The following is a 27007-nucleotide window of genomic DNA, read 5'->3' on the forward strand; positions in this document are numbered from 1 at the left end:
TCAGGGGTTCGGAAGACACTGCCCTTGTGCGGTCTGTTCTGAATTCCATTGAGCCTGAAGTCCCTACCCAATAGGACAACTTCTTGCTAAGTCCCCACTTGTGCTGCTTGTTAGGACGTAAGGGAAGTGTTCATTTCTTAAAGTTAATTTGTTTTCCCTTAGTCCTAACAGCAGCACACAAATATCTTTCCCTTGTTATATAACACACTGTTGTTGGGGTAGTGTCCCCTCTTATAGGTAGGAGGTGGGAGCTAAATAGTGATTAATTACTATTTTACTTGCTTGACTCTATTAACATTCCGTCTTTTTTACCAGTTCACAGGGGCAGATAAACCCCACTTCTGCTGCTGTTAAGACTAAGGGAAAACAAATTAACGTTAATAAATTAACGCTTCCTTTGATTCGCCTAACATATTCCTGTCTTGCGATTTCTTGATTTATGTTTTCAAGGATTCAAAGACATCCCATGAGAATGTGAAAAAAACACTGCAAAAATCCCAACAACACACATTTACACATACATTCTTTTTAAAGCAAGAATTAAAGAAAAGAAAATTACATGGAGGCCAATGGCGGAGGGGGAGGAACATTATAAACTGGTAAAAGAATGCCAAACCTAAAGTATGCTGAATTTTTTGAAATTTGAAAATGACCCAAAAAAGCACGCCAAAATTAAAAAGCATTGTAGGTATAGCATTTCATATCTCCCTTTTGAGATATAAGAAAAAAACGCATACTGGGGGAGATGTTCAAAAACTCCTGTAATTTCTGTTCTAGTGATATTAATCACACTTTTTTATTTTTTCTCCTCACATTTTCAAACGTCTCTTGTGCTGCTTTGAAAATTTGTAAGAGTTAATTTTCGTGCTGATTTTTCTGATTTATTCTGACTTTGGCGCCAAAGTGTAAATCCAGGAAAATTTGGGCAAAAGCATCTCATGTAATATTCAATGATCACTAGTCCCCAGACAAGTGATAACTGTATGAATAAAACATGTCCAGGGTAAATTGCGAGTGCAGGTGCAGTGTATATATTTTTTATTTATTTTTATAAACATTTTCCAATAATAAATATTTATTTTACAGTGAAGCATGGTGGGGGCAGCATCATGTCTGGGGGAAACCAGGCACTGCCCATCACCTGCCTAATACCATCCCTACAGTGATCATGGTGGGGGCAGCATCATGTCTGGAGGAAACCAAGCACTGCACATCACCTGCCCAATATCATCCCTACAGTGATCATGGTGGGGGCAGCATCATGTCTGGGGGAAACCAAGCACTGCCCATCACCTGCCTAATACCATCCCTACAGTGATCATGGTAGGGGCAGCATCATGTCTGGGGGAAACCAGGCACTGCCCATCACCTGCCTAATACCATCCCTACAGTGATCATGGTGGGGGCAGCATCATGTCTGGAGGAAACCAAGCACTGCACATCACCTGTCCAATACCATCCCTACAGTGATCATGGTGGGGGCAGCATCATGTCTGGAGGAAACCAAGCACTGCACATCACCTGTCCAATACCATCCCTACAGTGATCATGGTGGGGGCAGCATCATGTCTGGAGGAAACCAGGCACTGCCCATCACCTGCCCAATACCATCCCTACAGTGATCATGGTGGGGGCAGCATCATATCTGGAGGAAACCAAGCACTGCACATCACCTGTCCAATACCATCCCTACAGTGATCATGGTGGGGGCAGCATCATGTCTGGAGGAAACCAGGCACTCCTCATCACCAGCCCAATACCATCCCTACAGTGATCATGGTGGGGGCAGCATCATGTCTGGAGGAAACCAGGCACTCCTCATCACCAGCCCAATACCATCCCTATAGTGAAGTATGTTGGGGGCAGCATCATGTCTGGAGGAAACTAGGCACTGCCCATCACCTGCCCAATACCATCCCTACAGTGATCATGGTGGGGGCAGCATCATGTCTGGAGGAAACCAAGCACTGCCCATCACCTGTACAATACCATTCCTACAGTGAAGCATGGTGGGGGTAGCATCATGTCTGGAGGAAACCAGGCACTGTCCATCACCTGTACAATACCATTTCTACAGTGAAGCATGGTGGGGGCAGCATCATGTCTGGAGGAAACGAGGCACTGCTCCTCACCTGCCCAATACCATCCCTACAGTGAAACATGGTGGGGGCAGCATCATGTCTAAAGGAAACCAGGCACTGCCCATCACCTGCCCAATACCATCCCTACAGTGAAGCATGGTGGGGGCAGCATCATGTCTTGGGGAAACTAGGCACTGCCCATCACCAGCCCAATACCATCCCTACAGTGATCATGGTGGGGGCAGCATCATGTCTGGAGGAAACCAAGCACTGCCCATCACCTGCCCAATACCATCCCTACAGTGAAATATGGTGGGGCAGCATCATGTCTGGAGGAAACCAGGCACTGCCCATCACCTGCCCAATACCATCCCTACAGTGAAACATGGTGGGGGCAGCATCATGTCTAAAGGAAACCAGGCACTGCCCATCACCTGCCCAATACCATCCCTACAGTGAAGCATGGTGGGAGAAGCATAATGTCTGGGGGAAACTAGGCACTGCCCATCACCTGCCCAATACCATCCCTACAGTGAAACATGGTGGGGGCAGCATCATGTCTAAAGGAAACCAGGCACTGCCCATCACCTGCCCAATACCATCCCTACAGTTAAGCATGGTGGGAGAAGCATAATGTCTGGGGGAAACCAAGCACTGCCCATCACCTGCCCAATACCATCCCTACAGTGATCATGGTGGGGGCAGCATCATGTCTGGAGGAAACCAGGCACTGTCCATCACCTGTACAATACCATTCCTACAGTGATCATGGTGGGGGCAGCATCATGTCTGGAGGAAACCAAGCACTGCCCATGACCTGCCCAATACCATCCCTACAGTGATCATGGTGGGGGCAGCATCATGTCTGGGGGAAACCAGGCACTGCCCCTCACCATCCCTACTGTGAAGCATGGTGGGGGAAGCATCATGTCTGGGGGAAACTAGGTACTGACCATCACCTGCCCAATACCATCCCTACAGTAAAGCATGGTGAAGGCGGCTTCATGTCTGGGGGAAACTAGGCACTGCCCATCACCTGCCCAATACCATCCCTACAGTGATCATGGTGGGGGCAGCATCATGTCTGGAGGAAACCAGGCACTGCCCATCACCTGCCCAATGCCATCCCTACAGTAAAGCATGGTGGGGGCAGCATCATGTCTAAAGGAAACCAGACACTGCCCATTACCTTCCCAATATCATCCCTACAGTAAAGCATGGTGGTGGCGCCTTCATACTGTGGGGGTGTTCTTCAGCGCCTGGGACAGGGAAACTGCTCAGGGTGAGGGAAAGAGGCTAAGAGATATTCTTATTGAAAACCTAATCCAGAGTTCTTCAGATCTCAGACTCACAGCACGCAACCAAGACAACACAGGAGCCACTTACAGACAACTAGTTTTTCCCAAACAGATAAAATAATTGTAGAGATGGCATTATAAAAAGAAATACTGTCTATAACCCCATGCGAAATCAGAATATTTGAGACATTGAAGTCCTTGAAATATACAGCGTCAATGTAATTATATACAATCTTTCCATGATACGATTAGATGAAATGTAAAACATTCGCTGCAGCTGTAGGGAATTCACAATGGACAGGTGGTGATAAGGTTCTTATATTATCTGTCTGTTCTATTTAATTGTATAGGTAATTTCTAGGAGAATGTCTTTTGTATTACAACGTGTCAAGCTGTGGAGAGATCCTTTGAGTCTGGTTATGTAAATGCTTTCTACCTCTGGGCTATTATAGCAGCTCTATTATAATGTCAAATAAATCATGAAACACATTATTAACTATTAAAAGAAAGCATAATCCTATCAACCAAGACAATTCACGTCAGTACTGTCAAACTCTTTATATAGACAATATTAGAGAATCGTTTGGCATGAGCCAATTTCAGAATATCCCCAAAAATTTGAATTTGGAACCATGTCCTGTTGTCAGATGAGACCAAGATAAACTTATTTGGTTCAGATGGTGTAAAGTGTGTGAAAAAGCAACCAGATGATAAGTACAGTGGTCCCTCAACATACGATGGTAATTCGTTCCAAACGAGCCATCGTTTGTCGAATCCATCGTATGTCGAGGGATTCGTGCAATGTAAAGTATAGGAAGCTGTACTCACCTGTCCCCGCCTCTCGAGATGGTGTCCCCGGGCCTCCGCTGGGCTCTACGCTGTCTTCACCGGTCCTCTGCTGTCTTCTCCGGTCCTCTGCTGTCTTCTCCGATCCTCTGCTTTCTTCCGCAAGGCCTGACTGGGCCTGAGTAGCAACGTCATTACGCCGCTGCGTACGCCATTCCTATTGGATGACGTGCGCAGCAGCGTATGGACGTCATCGGAGAGGGCCAAGAAGACACCAGAAGACCAGCGCTGGACCCGGAGGGCACCCCGGAGCATCGTGGAGGCGTAAGTAATACTTACCGCACCACACGGGGAACATTAAGCTGCTATCCGGCAGCAGCTTAAGCGTTTGGCGCTGCCGGATAGCACTTAATGCGATGGCCCCGAAATAAAAAAGCATCGTATGTCGATTTCATCATATGTCGGGGCCATCGTAGGTCGGGGGTCACTGTACATAGACAAGTGTATCTGGCCTTCAGTCAAGCATGGTGGTGGGAGGTCATGGTCTGGGGCTGCATGAGGGCTGCTGGCACTGGGGGCTACAGTTCATTGAGGGAACCATGAATGCCAACATCTTTAGAAGAGGCTTCCTTCTGAGATGGTAGCCATGCAGACGGATTTGATGCAGTGTCTGGCATATGGTTTAAGCACTGACAGGCTGACGCCCCACTCCTTCAACCTCTGCAGCAATGCTGGCAGCACTTGTACATCTAGTTCCCAAAGACAACCTCTGGATATGACGCTGAGCATGTGCACTCAGGTTATTTGGTTGGCCTGTTCCGAGTAGAATCTGTAAAGTTCAGACCACTTGGATTATTCATAACAATGAATAATATGTTTGATTTCATGTTTAACCCTATCAATCATACTTTACACTTAATGGTGTCCATACATAGGGTCCCATAGTAAAAGGATGTCTACCACATGGTATAGATCCTTTTGCTGTTTCCAATGGAGGTCCACACTATATTATCCAGCAGACCCATTACATTTATCCTAAACAGCAGCTATAATGTCACACTTTTGGCCTTGTGTCGAGTACATGGGGTATATGAATCTGTCTAACGGAGTGTTTTTTTTTTAACCAGGGTGCCTCCAGCTGTAGCAAACCTACAACTCCCAGCCTTTGGCTGTCCAAGCATGCTGGTAGTTGTAGCTTTGAAACAGCTGGAGGCACCCTGGTTGGAAAAAACTCTGGTCTAATATATGCGCCAGGGCCTATCCTGGTGCTAACATTAAGCAGAGTCTGATGAACAAACTTGTAGATATGACTGGTGCCTGTCATTCTGGATTCCTGTAGAGATGATTTCTGGCTCACATTTTTGTAACTGTAATTCATATATATATATATAAAACTCAACGTGTGTGTGTGTGTATGTATGTATGTTCCAGCATCACGTCTAAACGGCTTAAGATATTAACATGAAACTTGACACACATGTTACTTATATGTCAACAACAAACATAGGATAGGTGATTTAACCCTTACCCACCCCGATTTGCCAGGGGCGGGGTTTATGTTTAAAGTCCCATACAAGTCAATGGGAAATATATGTTACTGCATAACTTCCAAACGGCTGGAGATATTTCGATAATACTTGGTCACATGTTACTTATATGTCCACTTAAAATATAGGATTGTTAATTTAACCCTTAACCACCCCCATTTGTGAGGGTCAGGGCTTTTGTTTATAGTCCCATGCAAATCAATGGGAAATGTATGTTCCCACATAACTTCCGTACGGCTGGAGATATTTCAATACCTGGTACACATATTACGGGTCGGGATATGAGGACGGGATGGGAGGTCGGGATAGGAGGACGGGATAGGAGGACGGGATAGGAGGACGGTATAGGAGGACGGGATAGGAGGTCAGGATAGGAGGTCGTGATAGGAGGTCACGATAGGAGGATGGGATAGGAGGACGGGATAGAAGGACGGGATTGGAGGTCGGGATATGAGGGTGGGATAGATGGACTGGATCGGAGGACGGGATAGGAGATTGGGATAGGAGGTCAGGATAGGAGGTCAAGATAGGAGGCTGGGATAGATGGATTGGATAGGAGGACGGAATAGGAGGTCGGGATTGGAGGTCGGGAGAGGAGGTCTGGATAGGAGGTCTAGATAGGAGGTCTGGATAGGAGGTCATGATAGGAGGTCGAGATAGGAGGTCGAGATAAGGATAGGAGGACGGGATAGGAGGTCGAGATAGGAGGTCGAGATAGGATGACGGGATAGGAGGACGGGATAGGAGGTCAGAATAGGAGGTCAGAATAGGAGGTCGGTATAGGAGGTCGGGATAGGAGGTCGGGATAGGAGCTCGAGATAGGAGGACGGGATAGGAGGACGGGATAGGAGGTCGGGATAGGAGGTCGGGATAGGAGGACGGGATAGGAGGTCAAGATATGAGGTCGAGATAGGAGGTCAAAATAGGAGGACGGGAAAGGAGGACGGGATAGGAGATCAGGATAGGAGGTCGAGATAGGAGGATGGGATAGGAGGTCGGGATAGGAGGAAGAGATAGGAGGAAGAGATAGGAGAACGGGATAGGACGGGATAGGAGGACGAGATGGGAGGTCGAGATAGGAGGACGGGATAGGAGGACGGGATAGGAGGTCGGGATAGGAGGACGGGATAGGAGGTCGGGATAGAAGGTCGCGATAGGAGGATGGGATAGGAGGACGGGATAGGAGGACGGGATAGGAGGACGGGATATGACAACAATATATGAGGACGGGATATGAAGTCAAAAGTTTCCTCCTTTGTTTATTTTCCTTCCCAACAAGGATTAGGAAGGAAAAACCGGGCAACGCCGGGTACTCAGCTAGTATATATATATATATATATATATATAAAACTCAATGTGTGTGTATATGTGTGTATGTTCCAGCATCACGTCCACATGGCTAAAGATATTAACATGAAACTTGGCACACATGTTACTTATATGTCAACAACAAACATAGGATAATATAATTTAACCCTTACTCACCCCCATTTGCCAGGGGCGGGGTTCATGTTTAAAAACCATGGGAATTACAAATCAATGGGAAATACATGTTACAGCATAACTTCCAAACGGCTGGAGATATTTTGATAATACTTGGTCACATGTTACTTATATGTCCACTTAAAATATAGGATAGTTAATTTAACCCTTAACTACCCTCATTTGTGAGGGTCTGGGTTTTTGTTTAAAGTCCCATGCTAATCAATAGGAAATGTATGTTCCCACATAACTTTCGTACGGCTGGAGATATTTCAATACCTGGTACACATATTACGGGCAGGGATAGGAGGTCGGGATAGGAGGTCGGGATAGGAGATCGGGATAGGAGGACGGGATAGGAATAGGGGATACGAGTAGGGCGATAGGAGATCGAGATAGGAGGTCGGGATAGGAGGACGGGATAGGAGGTCAGGATAGGAGGTCATGATAGGAGGTCGAGATAGGAGGTCGAGATAGGAGGACGAGATAGGAGGACGGGATAGGAGGTTGAGCTAGGAGGACGATATAGGAGGTCAGGATAGGAGGTCATGATAGGAGGTCGAGATAGGAGGTCGAGATAGGAGGACGAGATAGGAGGACGGGATAGGAGGTCGGGATAGGAGGTCGAGATAGGAGGACGGGATAGGAGGTCGGGATAGGAGGTCGGGATGGGAGGTCGTGATAGGAGGTTGTGATAGGAGGACGGGATAGATGGACTGGATAGGAGGACAGGAGGTCGGGATAGGAGGACAGGATAGGAGGATGGGATAGGAGGTCAAAATAGGAGGACGGGATAGGAGGTCGGGATAGGAGGTCGAGATAGAAGGACGGGATAGGAGGTAAGGATAGGAGGTCGGCATATGAGGTCGGGATAGATGGACGGGATAGGAGGTAAGGGTAGGAGGTCAAAATAGGAGGTCGGAATAGGAGGTCGAGATAGGAGGACGGGTAAGGAGGTTGGGATAGGAGGTCGGGATATGAGGATGGAATATGAAGACGGGATGTGAGGATGGGATATGAGGTCAAGATATGATGACGAGATAGGAGGTCGGGATATGAGGACGGGATATGGGGTTGGGATATGACAACAACATATGAGGATGGGATATGAAGTCAAAAGCTTCCCCCTTTGTTTATCTTCCTCCCCAACAAGGATCAGGAAGGAAAAACCGGGCAACACCGGGTAGGTTTTTGTTTAACCCCTTAAGGACCACGGGTTTTTCCATTTTTGGACTTTCGTTTTTTCCTCCTCACCTTTTAAAAATCATAACCCTTTCATTTTTGCACCTAAAAATCCATATGATGGCTTGTTTTTTGCGCCACCAATTCTACTTTACAGTGACATCAGTCATTTTACCCAAAAATCTACGGCGAAACGGGAAAAAAAAATCATTGTCTGACAAAATTGAAGAAAAAACACCATTTTGTAACTTTTGGGGGCTTCCGTTTCTACGCAGTACATTGTTTGGTAAAAATGACACCTTAGCTTTATTCTGTAGGTCCATACGATTAAAATGATACCCTATTTATATAGGTTTGATTTTGTCATACTTCTGTAAAAAAATCAAAACTACATGCAGAAAAATTTATATGTTTAAAATTGTCATCTTCTGACCCCTATAACTTTTTTATTTTACCGCATATGTGGTGGTATGAGGGCTCATTTTTTGTGCCGTGATCTGAAGTTTTTAGAGGTATCATTGTTGTATTGATTGGACTTTTTGATCGCTTTTTTTTATTTTTTCATGATATAAAAAGCGACCAAAAATACGCTATTTTGGACTTTGAAATTTTTTGCGCATACGCCATTGACCGTGTGGTTCAATTAATGATATATTTTTATAGTTCGGACATTTATGCACGCGGTGATACCACATATGTTTATATTTATTTTTATTTACCTGGTTTTTTTTTTATGTGATTTGAAATTTTATTAAGGAAAGGGTTAAATCACATTTATTAACTTTTTTTTTTACCTTTTTTTTTGCAGTGTTATAGCTCCCATAGGGACCTATAACACTGCACACATTGATTGCCAGCACTGTTCACTGGAAAGCCATAGCTTTGCAATGATCAGCGTTATCGGCGGTCGATTGCTCAAGCCTGCATCTCAGGCTTGGAGCAATCAATCGTCGAGGGGACACACCGGAGGCAGGTAAGAGGACCTCCGCTCGTGTCCCAGCTGATCGGGACACCACATTTTCACTGCGGTAGTCCCGATCAGCCCCGCTGAGCAGCCGGGCAGCTTTCACTTTAGTTTTAGATGCGGCGTTCAACTTTGAAAGCCGCATCTAAAGGGTTAATAGCGCGCGGCACCGCGATTGTTGCTGTGCGCTATTAGCCCCGGGTCCCTGCATCAGATACATTCCGGGAACGACCCGATATGATGCGGGGTCACCGCGTGACCCCGCATTATATGGCGGGAGCCGGTCAAGGACGTAAATATACGTCCTTGGTCGTTAAGGGGTTAAAGTCCCATGCAAATCAATGGGAAATGTATGTTCCCACATAACTTCCGTACGGCTGGAGACATTTCAATACCTGGTACACATATTACGGGTCGGGATAGGAGATCGAGACAGGAGGAAGGGATAGGAGGTCGAGATAGGAGGACGGGATAAGAGGTCGAGATAGGAGGTCGGAATAGGAGGTCGGGATAGGAGGACGGGATAGGAGGTTGAGATGGGAGGTTGAGATGGGAGGTCGAGATAGAAGGACAGGATAGGAGGACGAGATAGGAGGACTTGATGGGAGGTCGAGATAGGAGGACAGTATAGGAGGTCGGGATAGGAGGTCGGGATAGAAGGTCGAGATAGGAGGTGGTCAGGATAGGAGGACGGGATAGGAGGACGGGATAGGAGGTTGGGATAGGAGGTTGGGATAGGAGGTCGGGATAGGAGGCCGGGATAGGAGGTTGGGATAGGAGGACGGGATATGGGGTTGGGATATGACAACAATATATGAGGACGGGATATGAAGTCAAAAGTTTCCTCCTTTGTTTATTTTCCTCCCCAACAAGGATTAGGAAGGAAAAACCGGGCAACACCGGGTACTCAGCTAGTGTGTATATATATATATATATGTATAAAACTCAATGTGTGTGTATGTTCCAGCATCACGTCCAAACGGCTAAAGATATTAACATGAAACTTGGCACACATGTTACTTATATGTCAACAACAAACATAGGATAGGTGATTTAACCCTTACTCACCCCCATTTGCCAGGGGCGGGGTTTTTGTTTAAAGTCCCATACAAGTCAATGGGAAATATATGTTACTGCATAACTTCCAAACGGCTGGAGATATTTCGATAATACTTGGTCACATGTTACTTATATGTCCATTTAAAATATAGGATAGTTAATTTAACCCTTACCTACCCTCATTTGTGAGGGTCAGGGTTTTGGTTTAAAGTCCCATGCAAATCTATGTGAAATGTATGTTCCCACATAACCACCGTATGGCTGGAGATATTTCAATACCTGGTACACATATTACTTATATGTCAAATAAAAATATATAATAGTTAAATTAACCCTTACCTACACCCTTATATAAAAGGTGGGTTTTAGTTTCAAGTCCCATGCAAATATATGGGACTTCCGTTACCTTACTCCACAAGTCCACTCTGCATCTCCTGGTGAATGTGTCAATCCGGCTTGCAAGCCACACCCCATCTCACAAAGACACGCCCACTGTTTAAGACCCACCCCTTTTATTATCTACCCTTTTTTGCATTGGTCTGGCTTGCAAATCACCCCCAGTCCCACCAAGCCACATCCCCTTCTATTTTCAGCTAACAATATCTACATCACAAATCAGTCCCACCTGAGGACAGGATATGAGGATGGGACATAAGGTCGAGATATGAGGTCGAGATATGAGGATGGGATGTGAGGTTGGGAAATGACAACAATATATGAGGACAGGATATGAAGTCAAAAGCTTCCTATTTTCTGGATTTTCCTCCCCAACAAGGATTAGGAAGGAAAAACTGGGCATCGCTGGTACTAATATATATATATATATAATGGTACTATATATATATATATATATATATATAATGGCGATATGCATTCTGTATAATTACCCATTTTACTAAAGTACAAGTATTTATAATGCAGAGCCGACTGCTGTTTTGCATTCTGTGTGTAACTGCGTAAATTCTTTTAACATTGACACAAATATACAATGTGGAGATGCTTTTTAGAATGACAACCTTTATTAAATTGATACATACATTCAATGCATATGTAGCTTTTCTCTTGTATTTTATATAACTGCTACTACTACAAAGGCAAGAGTATACAATGCAGGACTGATTGGTAGCTGCCATTCTATATTACATGTATACAATGCCAAGACAGCTGTGTGTTTTCTTTCTATATAACTGGATATATCACATAGTCCCAAGGATATAATGGCAGATGATTACTGGCTGGAAATCTACAATCCTACTATTAATACTTGAATACAAGTATCCAGTGCAAATATAGGTTCCTTTCTTATATAATGGCCTTTATTACACCGATACAAAGAATGCAGACATAAACCTACAATGAACAGACAAGCGGGCTTACACTGCTTGTGCATGATTGGTTATCAAGTAATATAAGTATACAATGCAGCGACGAATGCTGGGTTATGTATTATATTGCTCTATATACTATGTGATGGCTTATATCCCTTCATTATACAAGTGCAAAGAAGGAATACTTGTTGTCTTTAGCCTGTGTAACTATCTTTATCACTCTAATACAAGTATACAATGCAGAGATGAGTGCTGTACTGTATTCTATATTGTTATGGTAATACTGTTCTGTATTCTATATTGTTATGGTAATACTGTGCTGTATTCTATATTGTTATGGTAATACTGTACTGTATTCTATATTGTTATTGTAATACTGTACTGTATTCTATATTGTTATAGTAATACTGTACTGTATTCTATATTGTTATGGTAATACTGTACTGTATTCTATATTGTTATGGTAATACGGTTCTGTATTCTATATTGTTATGGTAATACTGTACTGTATTCTATAGTGTTCTGGTAATACTGTACTGTATTCTATATTGTTATGGTAATACTGTACTGTATTCTATATTGTTATTGTAACACTGTACTGTATTCTATATTGTTATTGTAATACTGTACTATTTTCTACATAGTTATGGTAATACTGTACTGTATTCTATATTGTTATGGTAATACTGTACAGTATTCTATATTGTTATTGTAATAATGTACTGTATTCTATATTGTTATGGTAATACTGTACTGTATACTATATTGTTCTGGTAATACTGTACAGTATTCTATACTGTTATTGTAATAATGTACTGTATTCTATATTGTTATTGTAATACTGTACTGTATTCTATATTGTTATGGTAATACTGTACTGTATTCTATATTGTTATGGTAATACGGTTCTGTATTCTATATTGTTATGGTAATACTGTACTGTATTCTATAGTGTTCTGGTAATACTGTACTGTATTCTATATTGTTATGGTAATACTGTACTGTATTCTATATTGTTATGGTAATACTGTACTGTATTCTATATTGTTATGGTAATACTGTACTGTATTCTATATTGTTCTGGTAACAATGTACTGTATTCTATATTGTTCTGGTAATACTGTACTGTATTCTATATTGTTCTGGTAATACTGTACTATATTCTATATTGTTCTGGTAACACTGTACTGTATTCTATATTGTTATGGTAATACTGTACTGTATTCTATATTGTTATGCTAATATTGTACTGTATTCTATGTTGTTATGGTAATACTGTACTGTATTCTATATTGTTCTGGTAATACTGTACTGTATTCTATATTGTTCTGGTAACACTCTACTGTATTCTATATTGTTATGGTAATACTGTACCATATTCTATAGTGTTCTGGTAATACTATACTGTATTCTATATTGTTCTGGTAACACTGTACTGTATTCTATATTGTTATGGTAATACTGTACCATATTCTATAGTGTTCTGGTAATACTATACTGTATTCTATATTGTTCTGGTAACACTGTACTGTATTCTATATTGTTATGGTAATACTGTTCTCCATTCTATATCGTTATGGTAATACTGTACTGTATACTATATTGTTCTGGTAATACTGTACTGTATTCTATATTGTTATGGTAATACTATACTGTATTCTATATTGTTCTGGTAACACTGTACTGTATTCTATATTGTTATGGTAATACTGTTCTCTATTCTATATCGTTATGGTAATACTGTACTATATTCTATATTGTTCTGGTAACACTGTACTGTATTCTATATTGTTATGGTAATACTGTTCTCTATTCTATATCGTTATGGTAATACTGTACTATATTCTATATTGTTCTGGTAATACTGTACTGTATTATATATTGTTATGGTAATACTGTACTGTATTCTATATTGTTATGGTAATACTGTACTGTATTCTATATTGTTCTGGTAATACTGTACTATATTCTATATTGTTATGGTAATACTGGACTGTATTCTATATTGTTCTGGTAACACTGTACTGTATTCTATATTGTTATGGTAATACTGTACTGTATTCTATATCGTTATGGTAATACTGTACTGTATTCTATAGTGTTCTGGTAGTACTGTACTGTATTCTAAATTGTTATGGTAATACTGTACCATATTTTATATTGTTCTGGTAGTACTGTACTGTATTCTATACTGTTATGGTAATACTGTACCGTATTCTATATTGTTATGGTAATACTGTACTATATTCTATATTGTTACGGTAATACTGGACTGTATTCTATATTGTTCTGGTAATACTGTACTATATTCTATATTGTTATGGTAATACTGTACCGTATTCTATATTGTTATGGTAATACTGTACTGTATTCTATATTGTTATGGTAACACTGTACTGTATTCTATATTGTTCTAGTAATACTGTACTGTATTCTATATTTTTATGGTAACACTGTACCGTATTCTATATTGTTCTAGTAATACTGTACTGTATTCTATATTTTTATGGTAACACTGTACTGTATTCTATATTGTTCTGGTAATACTGTACTGTATTCTATACTGTTATTGTAATAATGTACTGTATTCTATATTGTTATGGTAATACTGTACTGTATTCTATATTGTTATTGTAACACTGTACTGTATTCTATATTGTTATGGTAATACTGTACCATATTCTATATTGTTATTGTAATACTGTACTATTTTCTACATAGTTATGGTAATACTGTACTGTAATCTAGATTGTTATGGTAATACTGTACTGTATTCTATATTGTTATGGTAATACTGTACTGTATTCTATATTGTTATGGTAATACTGTACAGTATTCTATACTGTTATTGTAATACTGTACTGTATACTATATTGTTCTGGTAATACTGTACTGTATTCTATATTGTTCTGGTAATACTGTACTGTATTCTATATTGTTATGGTAATACTGTACTGTATTCTATATTGTTATGGTAATACTGTACTGTATTCTATAGTGTTATGGTAATACTGTACTGTATTCTATAGTGCTCTGGTAATACTGTACAGTATTCTATATTGTTCTAGTAATACTGTACTGTATTCTATATTGTTCTGGTAATACGGTGCTGTATTCTATATTGTTCTGGTAATACTGTACTGTATTCTATATTGTTATGGTAATACTGTGCTGTATTCTATATTGTTATGGTAATACTGTACTGTATTCTATAGTGTTCTGGTAATACTGTACTGTATTCTATATTGTTCTAGTAATACTGTACTGTATTCTATATTGTTATGGTAATACTGTACTGTATTATATATTGTTATGGTAATACTGTACTGTATTCTATATTGTTATGGTAATACTGTACTGTATTTTATATTGTTCTGGTAATACTGTACTGTATTCTATATTGTTATGGTAATACTGTACCGTATTCTATATTGTTCTGGTAATACTGTACTGTATTCTATATTGTTATGGTAATACTGTACTGTATTCTATAGTGTTCTGGTAATACTGTACTGTATTCTATATTGTTATGGTAATACTGTACTGTATTCTATAGTGTTCTGGTAATACTGTGCTGTATTCTATATTGTTCTGGTAATACTGTACTGTATTCTATATTGTTATGGTAATACTGTACCGTATTCTATATTGTTCTGGTAATACTGTACTGTATTCTATATTGTTATGGTAATACTGTACTGTATTCTATAGTGTTCTGGTAATACTGTACTGTATTCTATATTGTTATGGTAATACGGTTCTGTATTCTATATTGTTATGGTAATACTGTACCGTATTCTATATTGTTCTGGTAATACTGTACTGTATTCTATATTGTTATGGTAATACTGTACTGTATTCTATAGTGTTCTGGTAATACTGTGCTGTATTCTATATTGTTATGGTAATACTGTACTGTATTCTATAGTGTTCTGGTAATACTGTACCTTATTCTATATTGTTCTGGTAATACTGTACTGTATTCTATATTGTTATGGTAATACTGTACTGTATTCTATAGTGTTCTGGTAATACTGTACTGTATTCTATATTGTTATGGTAATACTGTACCTTATTCTATATTGTTATGGTAATACTGTACTGTATTCTATATTGTTATGGTAATACTGTACTGTATTCTATATTGTTATGGTAATACTGTACTGTATTCTATATTGTTATGGTAATACTGTACTGTATGGCTCCTCATGTCTATATCAATTTATAATCATAAAGCAAAAAAGAAATACGCTATGCATTTTATTCTAGATAGTTGTCTTTATTACACTACTACAAGTATACCCTGTTGAGATGGATGCAGTACTGTATAGTACATTATTCTGTATACTACAGTGGTCCCTCGACATACGATGGCCCCGACATACGATGGTTTCAACATACAATGTGCTCTGAAAGCACATCGCATGCTGAATACCGCATCGACTTACGATGCATCTGAAAGTCGGGCCATCCTGGAAAATGGTTCTCCAGCGGTGCTGACTGCCGCCAGGCTGCTTGATCTGCCCTGTTACACTGCTCTGGCACCTGTCATCCAATGCCCGCTGCTCTGCGCCGCCCTCGTCACTACGCCCATCACCATGCTGCCCCTGCGTCCAATAAGCCTTCAGCTTCTGCTGCAGCTTCCAATCACAGCTGCCCTGCTCATCCCTCGCACACTATGGGGGAGATTCATCAAAACCAGTGTAGAGGAAGAGTGGTGCAGTTGCCCATAGCAACCAATCAGAGTGCTTCTTTCATTTTTAACAAGGCCTTTGAAAAATGAAAGAAGCGATCTGATTGGTTGCTATGGGCAACTGGGCAACCTTTACTCTGCACAGGTATTGATAAATATCCCATTATGAGTCCAAATGTACCTTTAGTGTGCACGCACAGCAAGGCATTACAGTACAGTACAGTAATGTGCACAAAAACAGTACACACACACACACACATTCACAACATTGCCCCTATTCAGTATTGCCCCTTATTCAACACAGTACTGTATATAGGGGCAGAGGGTGAGGTCAGCACTGTATACAGTACTGGGCTGCATTGTATACAGCAGTAGTCTCCGACCTGCGGACCTCCAGATGTTGCAAAACTACAATTCCCAGCATGCCCGGACAGCCAACGGCTGTGCGGGCATGCTCGGAGTTGTAGTTTTGCAACATCTGGAGGTCCGCAGGTTGGAGACCACTGGCATACAGCACTGTACTAGTGTTGAGCGGCATAGGCCATATTCGAATTTGCGATATTTTGTGAATATATGGACGAATATTCATCATATATTCGCAAAATTCGCATATTCGCAACCTTTTTTTTTACTATGCGCCATAAAATTTTCATGCACATTCACCATAAAATTCGCATGCACATGTGCAATATCGCTTGATAAAAGAGCTTAAAGAAGGGTGGGATCAATATGCCCGAATATTCGCATGTGGGAATATTCGCATATGCGAATTTTCGGCCGCCCGCCAGTCTGACACAGTAACTAGTATTGGAGCCTTGTTTACACCACACAAGCTGGAAGCAGGGAGGGATGATCACTGTGATATGTACTGTGAAAAAAAAAAAATGTTAATATTCATAATTGCAAATATTTAGTGCTATATTCACGAATTCACGAATATACGATGTTCACGATAAATATTCGCATTGCGAATATTCGCACCCAACGCTACACGGTACTGATTAAACTGTTTTAAGTTGCTCCTTCTGAATAATAAAAGTAAGGACATGGTTTATCTGTTCTCTTTTTTTGTGGTTATTTTTACCCTTATTCTTCATATGTTCTTACTTTGGGTTGAAATTTTGAGGACTCAGTAATGAATTACCAGTTTTCCATAGAGTTATGGAATCAACATACAATGGTTTCAACATACAATGGTCGCTCAGGAACCAATGAATATTGTTTGTTGAGGGATCACTGTATATTATTGCAGATATTTAGGTGCAAAGCAGATCATACGTGCTGTTTTTATTCTATGTAACTACATTTATAACACTACTACAAGTATATAAGGTAGAGGCAGATGCTGTATTGTATGCTATATTGTGTTATGTGATGTATGGCACCTGATGTCCATTCTAGATTAATCCAGAATCATAATGCAAAGTAGAGATACTTGATGTATTTGATTCCATGTGTCTGACTTTATTTACACCACTACAAGTATACAGTGTAGAGATGAATGCTGTACTGTATTCTTTATTGTATTATGTGATGTATGGCACCTGATGTCCATTCTATAGGATTTCATAATCATAATGTAAAGGAGAAATACTTCATGTATTTCATTACCATAGCTGCCTTTAATACACTACTACAAGTATACATTGTAGAGATGGACGCTGGGCTGCATAGTACATTATTCTATATAATATCTGACATCTACTCTATATCCCTTCATTATACAAGTATACAATGTATAGATAGATGCCAGGCTGTAAAGTACACGGCTCAAAAAATAAATAGAACACTTGGATAAGACATCCTAGATCTGAATGAATGAACTAATACTTTCGTCTTTACACACACAGACAGACAATGCAAAGACTAAGTGAACTTCTCTCCTTTTTATCTGCTCTCAGGTGTGATTTTTATATTGCCCACACCTTTTACTTGCCCCAGGTGAGTTTAAAGGAGCATCACATGCTTGAAACAATCTTATTTTTCCACAATTTTGAAAGGGTGCCAATAATTTTGTCCAGACCATTTTTGGAGTTTGGTGACATTATGTCCAAGTTGTTTTTTTCCCTCCCTTTTTTGGTTTAGTTCCAATACACACAAAGGGAATACACATGTGTATAGCAAAACATGTGTTACTGCAATCCTTTTCTGTGAGAAATACTTCATTTTCCAGAAACATTTCAGGGGTGCCAACATTTACGACCATGACTGTAGTTGACAACAAAATCACACAAAAATTATCAATGGGAATCAAATGTATCAACCCATGGAGGTCTGGATATGGAGTCACACTCAAAATCAAAGTGGAAAACCACAGTACAGGCTGATCCAACTTTATGTAATGTCCTTAAAACAAGTCACAATGCGGCTCAGTAGTGTGTGTGGCCTCCACGTGCCCGTATGACCTCCTTACAATGCCTGGGCATGCTCCTGATGAGGTGGTGGATGGTCTCCTGAGGGATGTCCTCCCAGACCTGGACTAAAGCATCCGCCAACTCCTGGACAGTCTGTGGTGCAACGTGGCGTTGGTGGATGGAGCAAGATATGATGTCCCAGATGTGCTCAATCAGATTCAGGTCTGGGGAATGGGCGGGCCAGTCCATAGCATCAATGCCTTCCTCTTGCAGGAACTCCGGACACACTCCAGCCACATGAGGGATAGCATTGTCTTTTATAAGGAGGAACCCAGGGCCAACCGCACCAGCATATGGTCTCACAAGGGGTCTGAGGATCTCATCTCGGTACCTAATGGCATCAGGCTACCTCTGGCAAGCACATGGAGGGCTGTACGGCCCCCAAAAGAAAGGCCACACCATTACTGACCCACCACCATCATGCTGGAGGATGTTTCTGGCAGCAGAACGTTCTCTACGGCATCTCCAGACTCTGTCACATCTGCCACATGTGCTCAGTGTGAACCTGCTTTCATCTGTGAAGAGCACAGGGCACCAGTGGCGAATTTGCCAATCTTGGTGTTCTCTGGAAAATGCCAAATGTCCTGCACGGTGTTGGGCTGTAAGCACAACCCTCACCTGTGGACGTCGGGCCCTCATACCACCCTTATGGAGTCTGTTTCTGACTGTTTGAGTGGACACATGCACATTTGTGGCCTGCTGGAGGTCATTTTGCAGGGCTCTGGCAGTGCTTCTCCTGCTCCTACTTGCACAAAGGCAGAGGTAGCGGTGCTGCTGCTGGGTTGTTGCCCTCCTACGGCCTCCTCCACGTTTCCTGATGTACTGGCCTGTCTCCTGGTAGCGCCTCCATGCTCTGGACACTACACTGACAGACACAGCAAACCTTCTTGCCACAACTCGCATTGATGTGCCATCCTGGATGAGCTGCACTACCTGAGCCACTTGTGTGGGTTGTAGACTCCATCTCATGCTACCACTAGAGTGAAAGCACCGCCAGCATTAAAAAGTGACCAAAACATCAGCCAGGAAGCATAGGAACTGAGAAGTGGTCTGTGGTCACCACCTGCAGAACCACTCCTTTATTGGGGGTGTCTTGCTAATTGCCTATAATTTCCACCTGTTGTCTGTTCCATTTGCGCAAATATTACGAATATGCAAATTTAGCGAATATATGACGAATATTCGTCCATATATTAGCAAAATATCGCAAATTCGAATATGGCCTATGCCGCTCAACACTATATAGCACCTGATGTCCATTCTAGATGAATTCAGAATCATAATGCAAAGTAGAGATACTTGATGTCTTTGATTCAATGTATGTGGCACCAGAAAGTTAAACAGATTTGTAAATGACTTCTATTAAAAAATCTTAATCCTTTCAGTACTTATGAGCTGCTGAAGTTGAGTTGTTCTTTTCTGTCTAAGTGCTTTCTGATAACACCAGTCTCGGGAACTGTCCAGTGTAGAAGGAAATCCCCATAGCAAACCTCTTCTACTCTGTGCAGTTCCCGAGACAAGCAGAGATGTCAGCAGAGAGCACTGTTGCCAGACAGAAAAGAACAACTCAACTTTAACAGCTGATAATTATTGGAAGGATTAAGATTTTTTTAATAGAAATAATTTACAAATCTGTTTGACTTTCTGGAGCCAGTTGATATGAAAAAAAAAAAAAAATGATTTTCCTGGAATACCCCTTTAGCTTCCAATTGCAGGTAACAATTCTATCACATACAATACACACAAAGTTGTCAGGTAACATTCTATATACCAATTTTTACTACACAGATTTATTGTAGAGATAGTGGCTAGAGCAGTGTTTTCCAACCAGGGCACCTCCAACTGTTGCAAAACTACAACTCCCAGCATGCCCGGACAGCCGAAGGCTGTCCGGGCATGCTGGGAGTTGTAGTTTTGCAACAGCTGGAGGCGCCCTGGTTGGGAAACACTGGGCTGGAGTTAGTCCAGATGAACAATGTATCACTATCAGTATTCCAATGACATTACCTGTCAGGACAACAAGATCTGGACACCCATGTTACATGGAGGCGAATTTCAGGAAAGCTGGGTGCCCATATGTGCTGCTTACCCAACTAAAGTCAATGAGCGTAATGGAAAAAGCATATGTCTATGGTCAGACAGCTCCATTCAGGAATTACCTAGCAACTAATAGTATCTCACTACCATACATGCACTTCATGTATCAAACCAGTAAGAAACTAATCATTTGGGCTGAACAGAAGAAGAGTGTTACATAGGACTGCAGATAAACCTACTAAGTCCCCTTAAAGGGGTACTCCACTGGAAAAAAAAAATCATCTGGTGCCAGAATATTAAACAGATTTGTAAATTACTTCTATTTTAAAATCTTAATCCTTCCAGTATTTATCAGCTGTTATATGCTCCACATGAAGTTCTTTTCTTTTTGAATTTCCTTTCTGTCTGACCGCAGTGCTCTCTGCTGACACCTCTGTTCATTTTATGAACTGTCCAGAGCAGGAGAGGTTTGCTATTGGGATTTGCTTCTACTCTGGACAGTTCCTGACATGGACAGAGGTGTCAGCAGAGAGCACTGTGGTCAGGCAGAAAGGAAATTCAAAAAGAAAAGAACTTCCTGTGGAGCATATAACAGCAGCTGATAAGTACTGGAAGGATTCATATTTTTAAATAGAAGTAATTTACAAATCGGTTTAAATTTCTGACACCAGTTGATTTCGAAAAAAATGTTTTCCAGTGGAGTGCCCCTTTAACTTAGATTAACTTACACTTAGTACAAATATTAGTAGATAGTAAATTAATATACAGAGAAGCATTAGAAAATTGTAAAATATTATACAGAGAAATATTAGTAAATAGTAAAATAATATATATAGAAATGTTAGTAAATAGTAAAATAATATATATAGAAATGTTAGTAAATAGTAAAATAAAAATAGAGAAATGTTAGTAAATAATAAAATATATAGAGAAATGTTAGTAAATAGTAAAATAAAAATAGAGAAATGTTAGTAAATAATAAAATATATAGAGAAATGTTAGTAAATAGTAAAATAATATATATAGAAATGTTAGTAAATAGTAAAATAAAAATAGAGAAATGTTAGTAAATAATGAAATAATATAAAGAGAAATGTTAGTAAATAATAAAATATATAGAGAAATGTTAGTAAATAGTAAAAGAATATACAGAGAAATGTTAGTAAATAGTAAAAATATATAGAGAAACGTTAGTAAATAGTAAAATAATATATAGAGAAATATTAGTAAATAGTAAAATAATATATAGAAATGTTAGTAAATAGTAAAATAATATACAGAGATATGTTACTAAATAGTAAAATAATATACAGAGAAACGTTAGTAAATTTTACAAGGATAACCTGGAAAGGGGTTGTGGCCACGGGATAAAGTGATCTGGTCCCGACAAAAGGGGGCGTGGCCCTGACAGTTTTGAAAAATCCCAACATATTTACTAAGGTTTCCACAGAAAATGTGGTGGATTTCAGCTGAGGAAAACCAGACAGATCAGAACATGTGTATAAAAAAAGCAAAACGTAGGGAAAAGTACAAAATGTAGGGAAACCTTAGTAAATACCTTGGGAAAATACCTGTCTGAATTCAAAACCCACAAAGAAACCTACATAACACTCTTAGTATATAACCCCCCCTATATATATATATATATATATATATATATATATATATATATATGTCAGTAAATAGTAAAATAATATACCGAAAATTTTTTGTATATAGTCAAATATTATACAGAGAAATTTTATTAAATAGTAAAATAATATATAGAGAAATGTTATTAAATAGTAAAATAATATATAGAGAAATGTTATTAAATAGTAAGATAATATATAGAGAAATGTTAGTAAATAGTAAAATGATATATAGAGAAATGTTATTAAATAGTAAAATAATATATAGAGAAATGTTAGTAAATAGTAAAATTATATATATAGAAATGTTAGTAAATAGTAAAATAATATACAGCCTTCGGCTGTCCGGGCATGCTGGGAGTTGTAGTTTTGCAACAGCTGGAGGCACACTGGTTGGGAAACACTGCTATAAAGGATACTTAACACTACTAGAAATGTCCAAGCTGGTTTTATCCAATAAGTATAGCAGTAATCATTGTGCATTGTTATGTATAATCTAACACACATGTAGCAGAGCTGATGCAGCCATATGAAATTGTGTTAACTGTCCTTTTACATAGGACTGCATGTAAACATGATGGGTTCCTATAACTGGCACTGCTGTCCTGCTGCACAAAGAGAGGCACTTGAAGGACATATACAGCTAACATCTAGTACTTACCTAAAGTAAGCAGGGTGAAGCAGTGGCAGCAGAGCATCACTACCTGCAGCAATACTCTCATCAGGTCACCCATTCATAATGCCAGGAACACAGAGATTAACTCCTTACAGGCTGCCATGGTGACTGTTCCACACATGTGGCAGTGCCAGTTGTAGCTCTTCATCTTTCAGTCCATTTATAAAAAAAAAAATAAAAAAAATGTGCAGAGGAAAAATCAGAAGCAGCAGCAGAGTCAGCAGCAAGGATCTGACAGTGACAAAGCCTTGGATCATGCAGGAAGAGTGAGGATGGGGTCAGAGGAGATGACAACCTACAGGCTGGGGTAGCAGCTGGTGAGTATTACACAGATAGGAAATCTGCAAACTATCCAGCACAATGCTGCCCTAACAGCATGAGAGCAGAGCTGCAAAATATCATCCATAAAGAGGAGCAATACCACACATAGCCACCAGAGGCAGAATCTGCACATTGCATAATATTACCGCCATTCTACAGTCCTCCTGGCCAAAAGCTTTGCGATTAACCCCTTAAGGATTTTTCCGTTTTTGCACTTTCGTTTTTTCCTCCTTACCTTTTAAAAATCATAACCCTTTCAATTTTCCACCTAAAAATCCATATTATGGCTTATTTTTTGCGTCGCCAATTCTACTTTGCAGTGACATTAGTCATTTTACCCAAAAATGCACGTCGAAATGGAAAAAAAAAAATTGTGCGACAAAATCGAAAAAAAACGCCATTTTGTAACTTTTGGGGGCTTCCGTTTCTACGCAGTGCATATTTCGGTAAAAATTATGCCTTATCTTTATTCTGTAGGTCCATACGGTTAAAATGATCCCCTACTTATATAGGTTTGATTTTGTCGCACTTCTGGAAAAAATCATAACTACATGCAGGAAAATTTATACGTTTAAAAATGTCATCTTCTGACCCCTATAACTTTTTTATTTTTCCACGTACGGGGCGGTATGAGGACTCATTTTTTGCGCCGTGATCTGAAGTTTTTATCGGTATGATTTTTGTTTTGATCTGACTTTTTGATCACTTTTTATTCATTTTTTTATGTTATAAAAAGTGACCAAAATACGCTTTTTTGGACTTTGGAATTTTTTTGCGCGTACGCCATTGACCGTACGGCTTAATTAATGATATATTTTTATAGTTCGGACATTTACGCACGCGGCGATACCACATATGTTTATTTATTTATTTTTTTACACTGTTTTATTTTTTTTATGGGAAAAGGGGGGTGATTCAAACTTTTATTAGGGAAGGGGTTAAATGACCTTTATTAACACTTTTCTTTTACTTTTTTTTTGCAGTGTTATAGGTCCCATAGGGACCTATAACACTGCACACACTGATCTCCTATGCTGATCACTGGCGTGTATTAACACGCCTGTGATCAGCATTATCGGCGCTTGACTGCTCCTGCCTGGATCTCAGGCACGGAGCAGTCATTCGTCGACCGGACACCGAGGAGGCAGGTAAGGGCCCTCCCGGTGTCCGATCAGCTGTTCGGGACGCCGCGATTTCACCGCCGGGATACTTTCAGTTTCACTTTAGAAGCGGCGGTCAGCTTTGACCGCCGCTTCTAAAGGGTTAATACCGCGCATCGCCGCGATCGGCGATGTGTGGTATTAGCCGCGAGTCCCGGCCGTTGATTAGCGCCGGGACCGACGCGATATGATGCGGGATCGCGGCGCGATCCTGCTTCATATCGCGGGAGCCGGCGCAGGACGTAAATATACGTCCTGCGTCGTTAAAGGGGTACTCCTGTGGAAAACTTATTATTATTATTTTTTTTAAATCAACTGGTGTCAGAAAGTTAATCAGATTTGTAAATTACTTCTATTAAAAAATCTTAATCCTTCCAGTACTTATCAGCTGCTGCAAACTATCCAGCATAATGCTGCCCTAACATCATGAGAGCAGAGCTGCAAAATATCATCCACAAAGAGTAGCAATACCACACATAGCCACCAGAGGCAGAATCTGCACATTGCATAATATTACCGCCATTCTACAGTCCTCCTGGCCAAAAGCTTTGCGATTAAAGGGGTACTCCCCTGGAAAACTTTTTTTTTTTTTTTTTTTTAAATCAGCTGGTGCCAGAAAGTTAATCAGATTTGTAAATGACTTTAATTACAAAATCTTAATCCTTCCAGTACTTATCAGCTGCTGCAAACTATCCAGCATAATGCTGCCCTAACATCATGAGATCAGAGCTACAAAATATCATCCACAAAGAGGAGCAATACCACACATAGCCACCAGAGGCAGAATCTGCACATTGCATAATATTACCACCATTCTACAGTCCTCCTGGCCAAAAACTTTATTTTTTTTTAAATCAACTGGTGCCAGAAAGTTAATCAGATTTGTAAATTACTTCTATTAAAAAATCGTAATCCTTCCAGTACTTAGCAGCTGCTTATTCTCTCTGTGCCTTCAGAGGAAGTTCTTTTCTTTTTTTAATTTCCTTTCTGTCTGACACTAGTGCTCTCTGCTGACACCTCTGTCCGTTTTAGGAACTGTCCAGAGCAGGAGAGGTTTTGCTTTTATACTCTGTGCAGTTCCTAAAATGGACAGAGGTGCCAGCAGAGAGCACTGTGGTCAGACAGAAAGAATTCAAAAAGAAAATAACTTCCTGTGGAGCAAACATCAGCTGATAAATACTGGAGGGGGTAAGATTTTTTAATAGAAGTAATTTACAAATCTGTTTAACTTTCTGGCACCAGTTGATTTAAAAAAAAAAAAAAAAATTCCAGTGGAGTACTCCTTTAACACACATTTTGACTTTTGCCAAGTTTGCTGCTTCAGTGCTTTTAGATCTTTAAGTCAAAGGTTCCTATAGTTACATACAAGTATAATCATTTAATGACCCCTGATAAGCTCGTTTTATGGTGGTCATTATTAAAGGGGTACTCCGCCCATAGACATCTTATCCCCTATCCAAAGGATCGCGGGGGTCCTGTCACTGCAGCACCCCCTGTCATCTGGTGCAGTGAGCTTCTCTCTGTGCCTGATGACTGGTGATGCATGGGCTGGGAGGATTGTGACATCACAGTCCCGCCCCCTTGTGACATCACACCCTGCCCCCTCAATGCAATTCTATGGGAGGGGATGTGACAGGGGGTGCTGCAGGAGAGATCACGGGGGTTCCCAGCAGCGATCAGACATCTTATCCCCTATCCTTTGTATCCATTGGATAGGGGATAAGATGTCTATGGGCGGAGTACCCCTTTAAAGCGGCATGGGTCTGCATTGCCGGGATGACAGGAGCTGGACAGCCAGACTCGCACTGTAACTATCAGGAGTGGAGAAACCTAAGTTCCTGGTAATAAACCTCGTACATGATCAAATTGTGACCTCAACCAAGTGACCTCGACCTTAAAAAAAAAAAAAAAAGTTATGGGTCATATGGCTCATTTTTGGACCGCATCAATTTTTGTTCCCGGGCTGAAATCCGTGGTCTGCTGGGGTCTCAGTTTGGCAACGAAAACTGAAACAGTTAAAAAATGAGCCACTATCTGACTCCATCCGGCTTAATAAAATGAATGGGGTGCCACACGGTTCCCAAAATCGTGGTGTGAATGCACCCTAAAAGATCTAAAAACACTAAAGCAACAAACTATGTAAAAACCAAAATGCTTGTTAGTCCCAAAGCTTTTGGCTGTGACTGTTCATTATTTAAAAAAAGCAAAAAGGCAGTGGTGTCGTTTATAGGAATGAAAGGAATGTAGGAAACATTTAATTGCTAAAATATTGCATTTTTTTATGGAACAGTCTACCTCAGGAACTGGTCACAGCAGGAACAATTAATAGCTTTTAAACAGTGTTAGAT

At 40.4% G+C, this 27007-nt stretch overlaps 1 protein-coding gene across 3 annotated transcripts in view; it reads right to left on the reverse strand.

Annotated features, from left to right (window-relative positions):
- Positions 1–23558, reverse strand: part of LOC130337968 (octopamine receptor-like) — a 123283-nt gene extending 99725 nt beyond the window's left edge. For 2 of the 3 annotated variants that reach the window (XM_056553978.1, XM_056553968.1), the window contains exon 1: positions 23164–23558. The gene's annotated coding sequence lies outside the window, so the exon portion shown is untranslated. Of the gene's footprint in view, positions 1–16272; positions 16439–23163 lie in introns of those variants that run through there. The other variant, XM_056553969.1, reaches the window with a different exon arrangement.
- Positions 23559–27007: the final 3449 nt, after the last annotated feature.

The sequence above is a fragment of the Hyla sarda genome, chromosome 1 (genome assembly GCF_029499605.1).
Source record: "Hyla sarda isolate aHylSar1 chromosome 1, aHylSar1.hap1, whole genome shotgun sequence".
NCBI classification, from domain to species: domain Eukaryota; kingdom Metazoa; phylum Chordata; class Amphibia; order Anura; family Hylidae; genus Hyla; species Hyla sarda.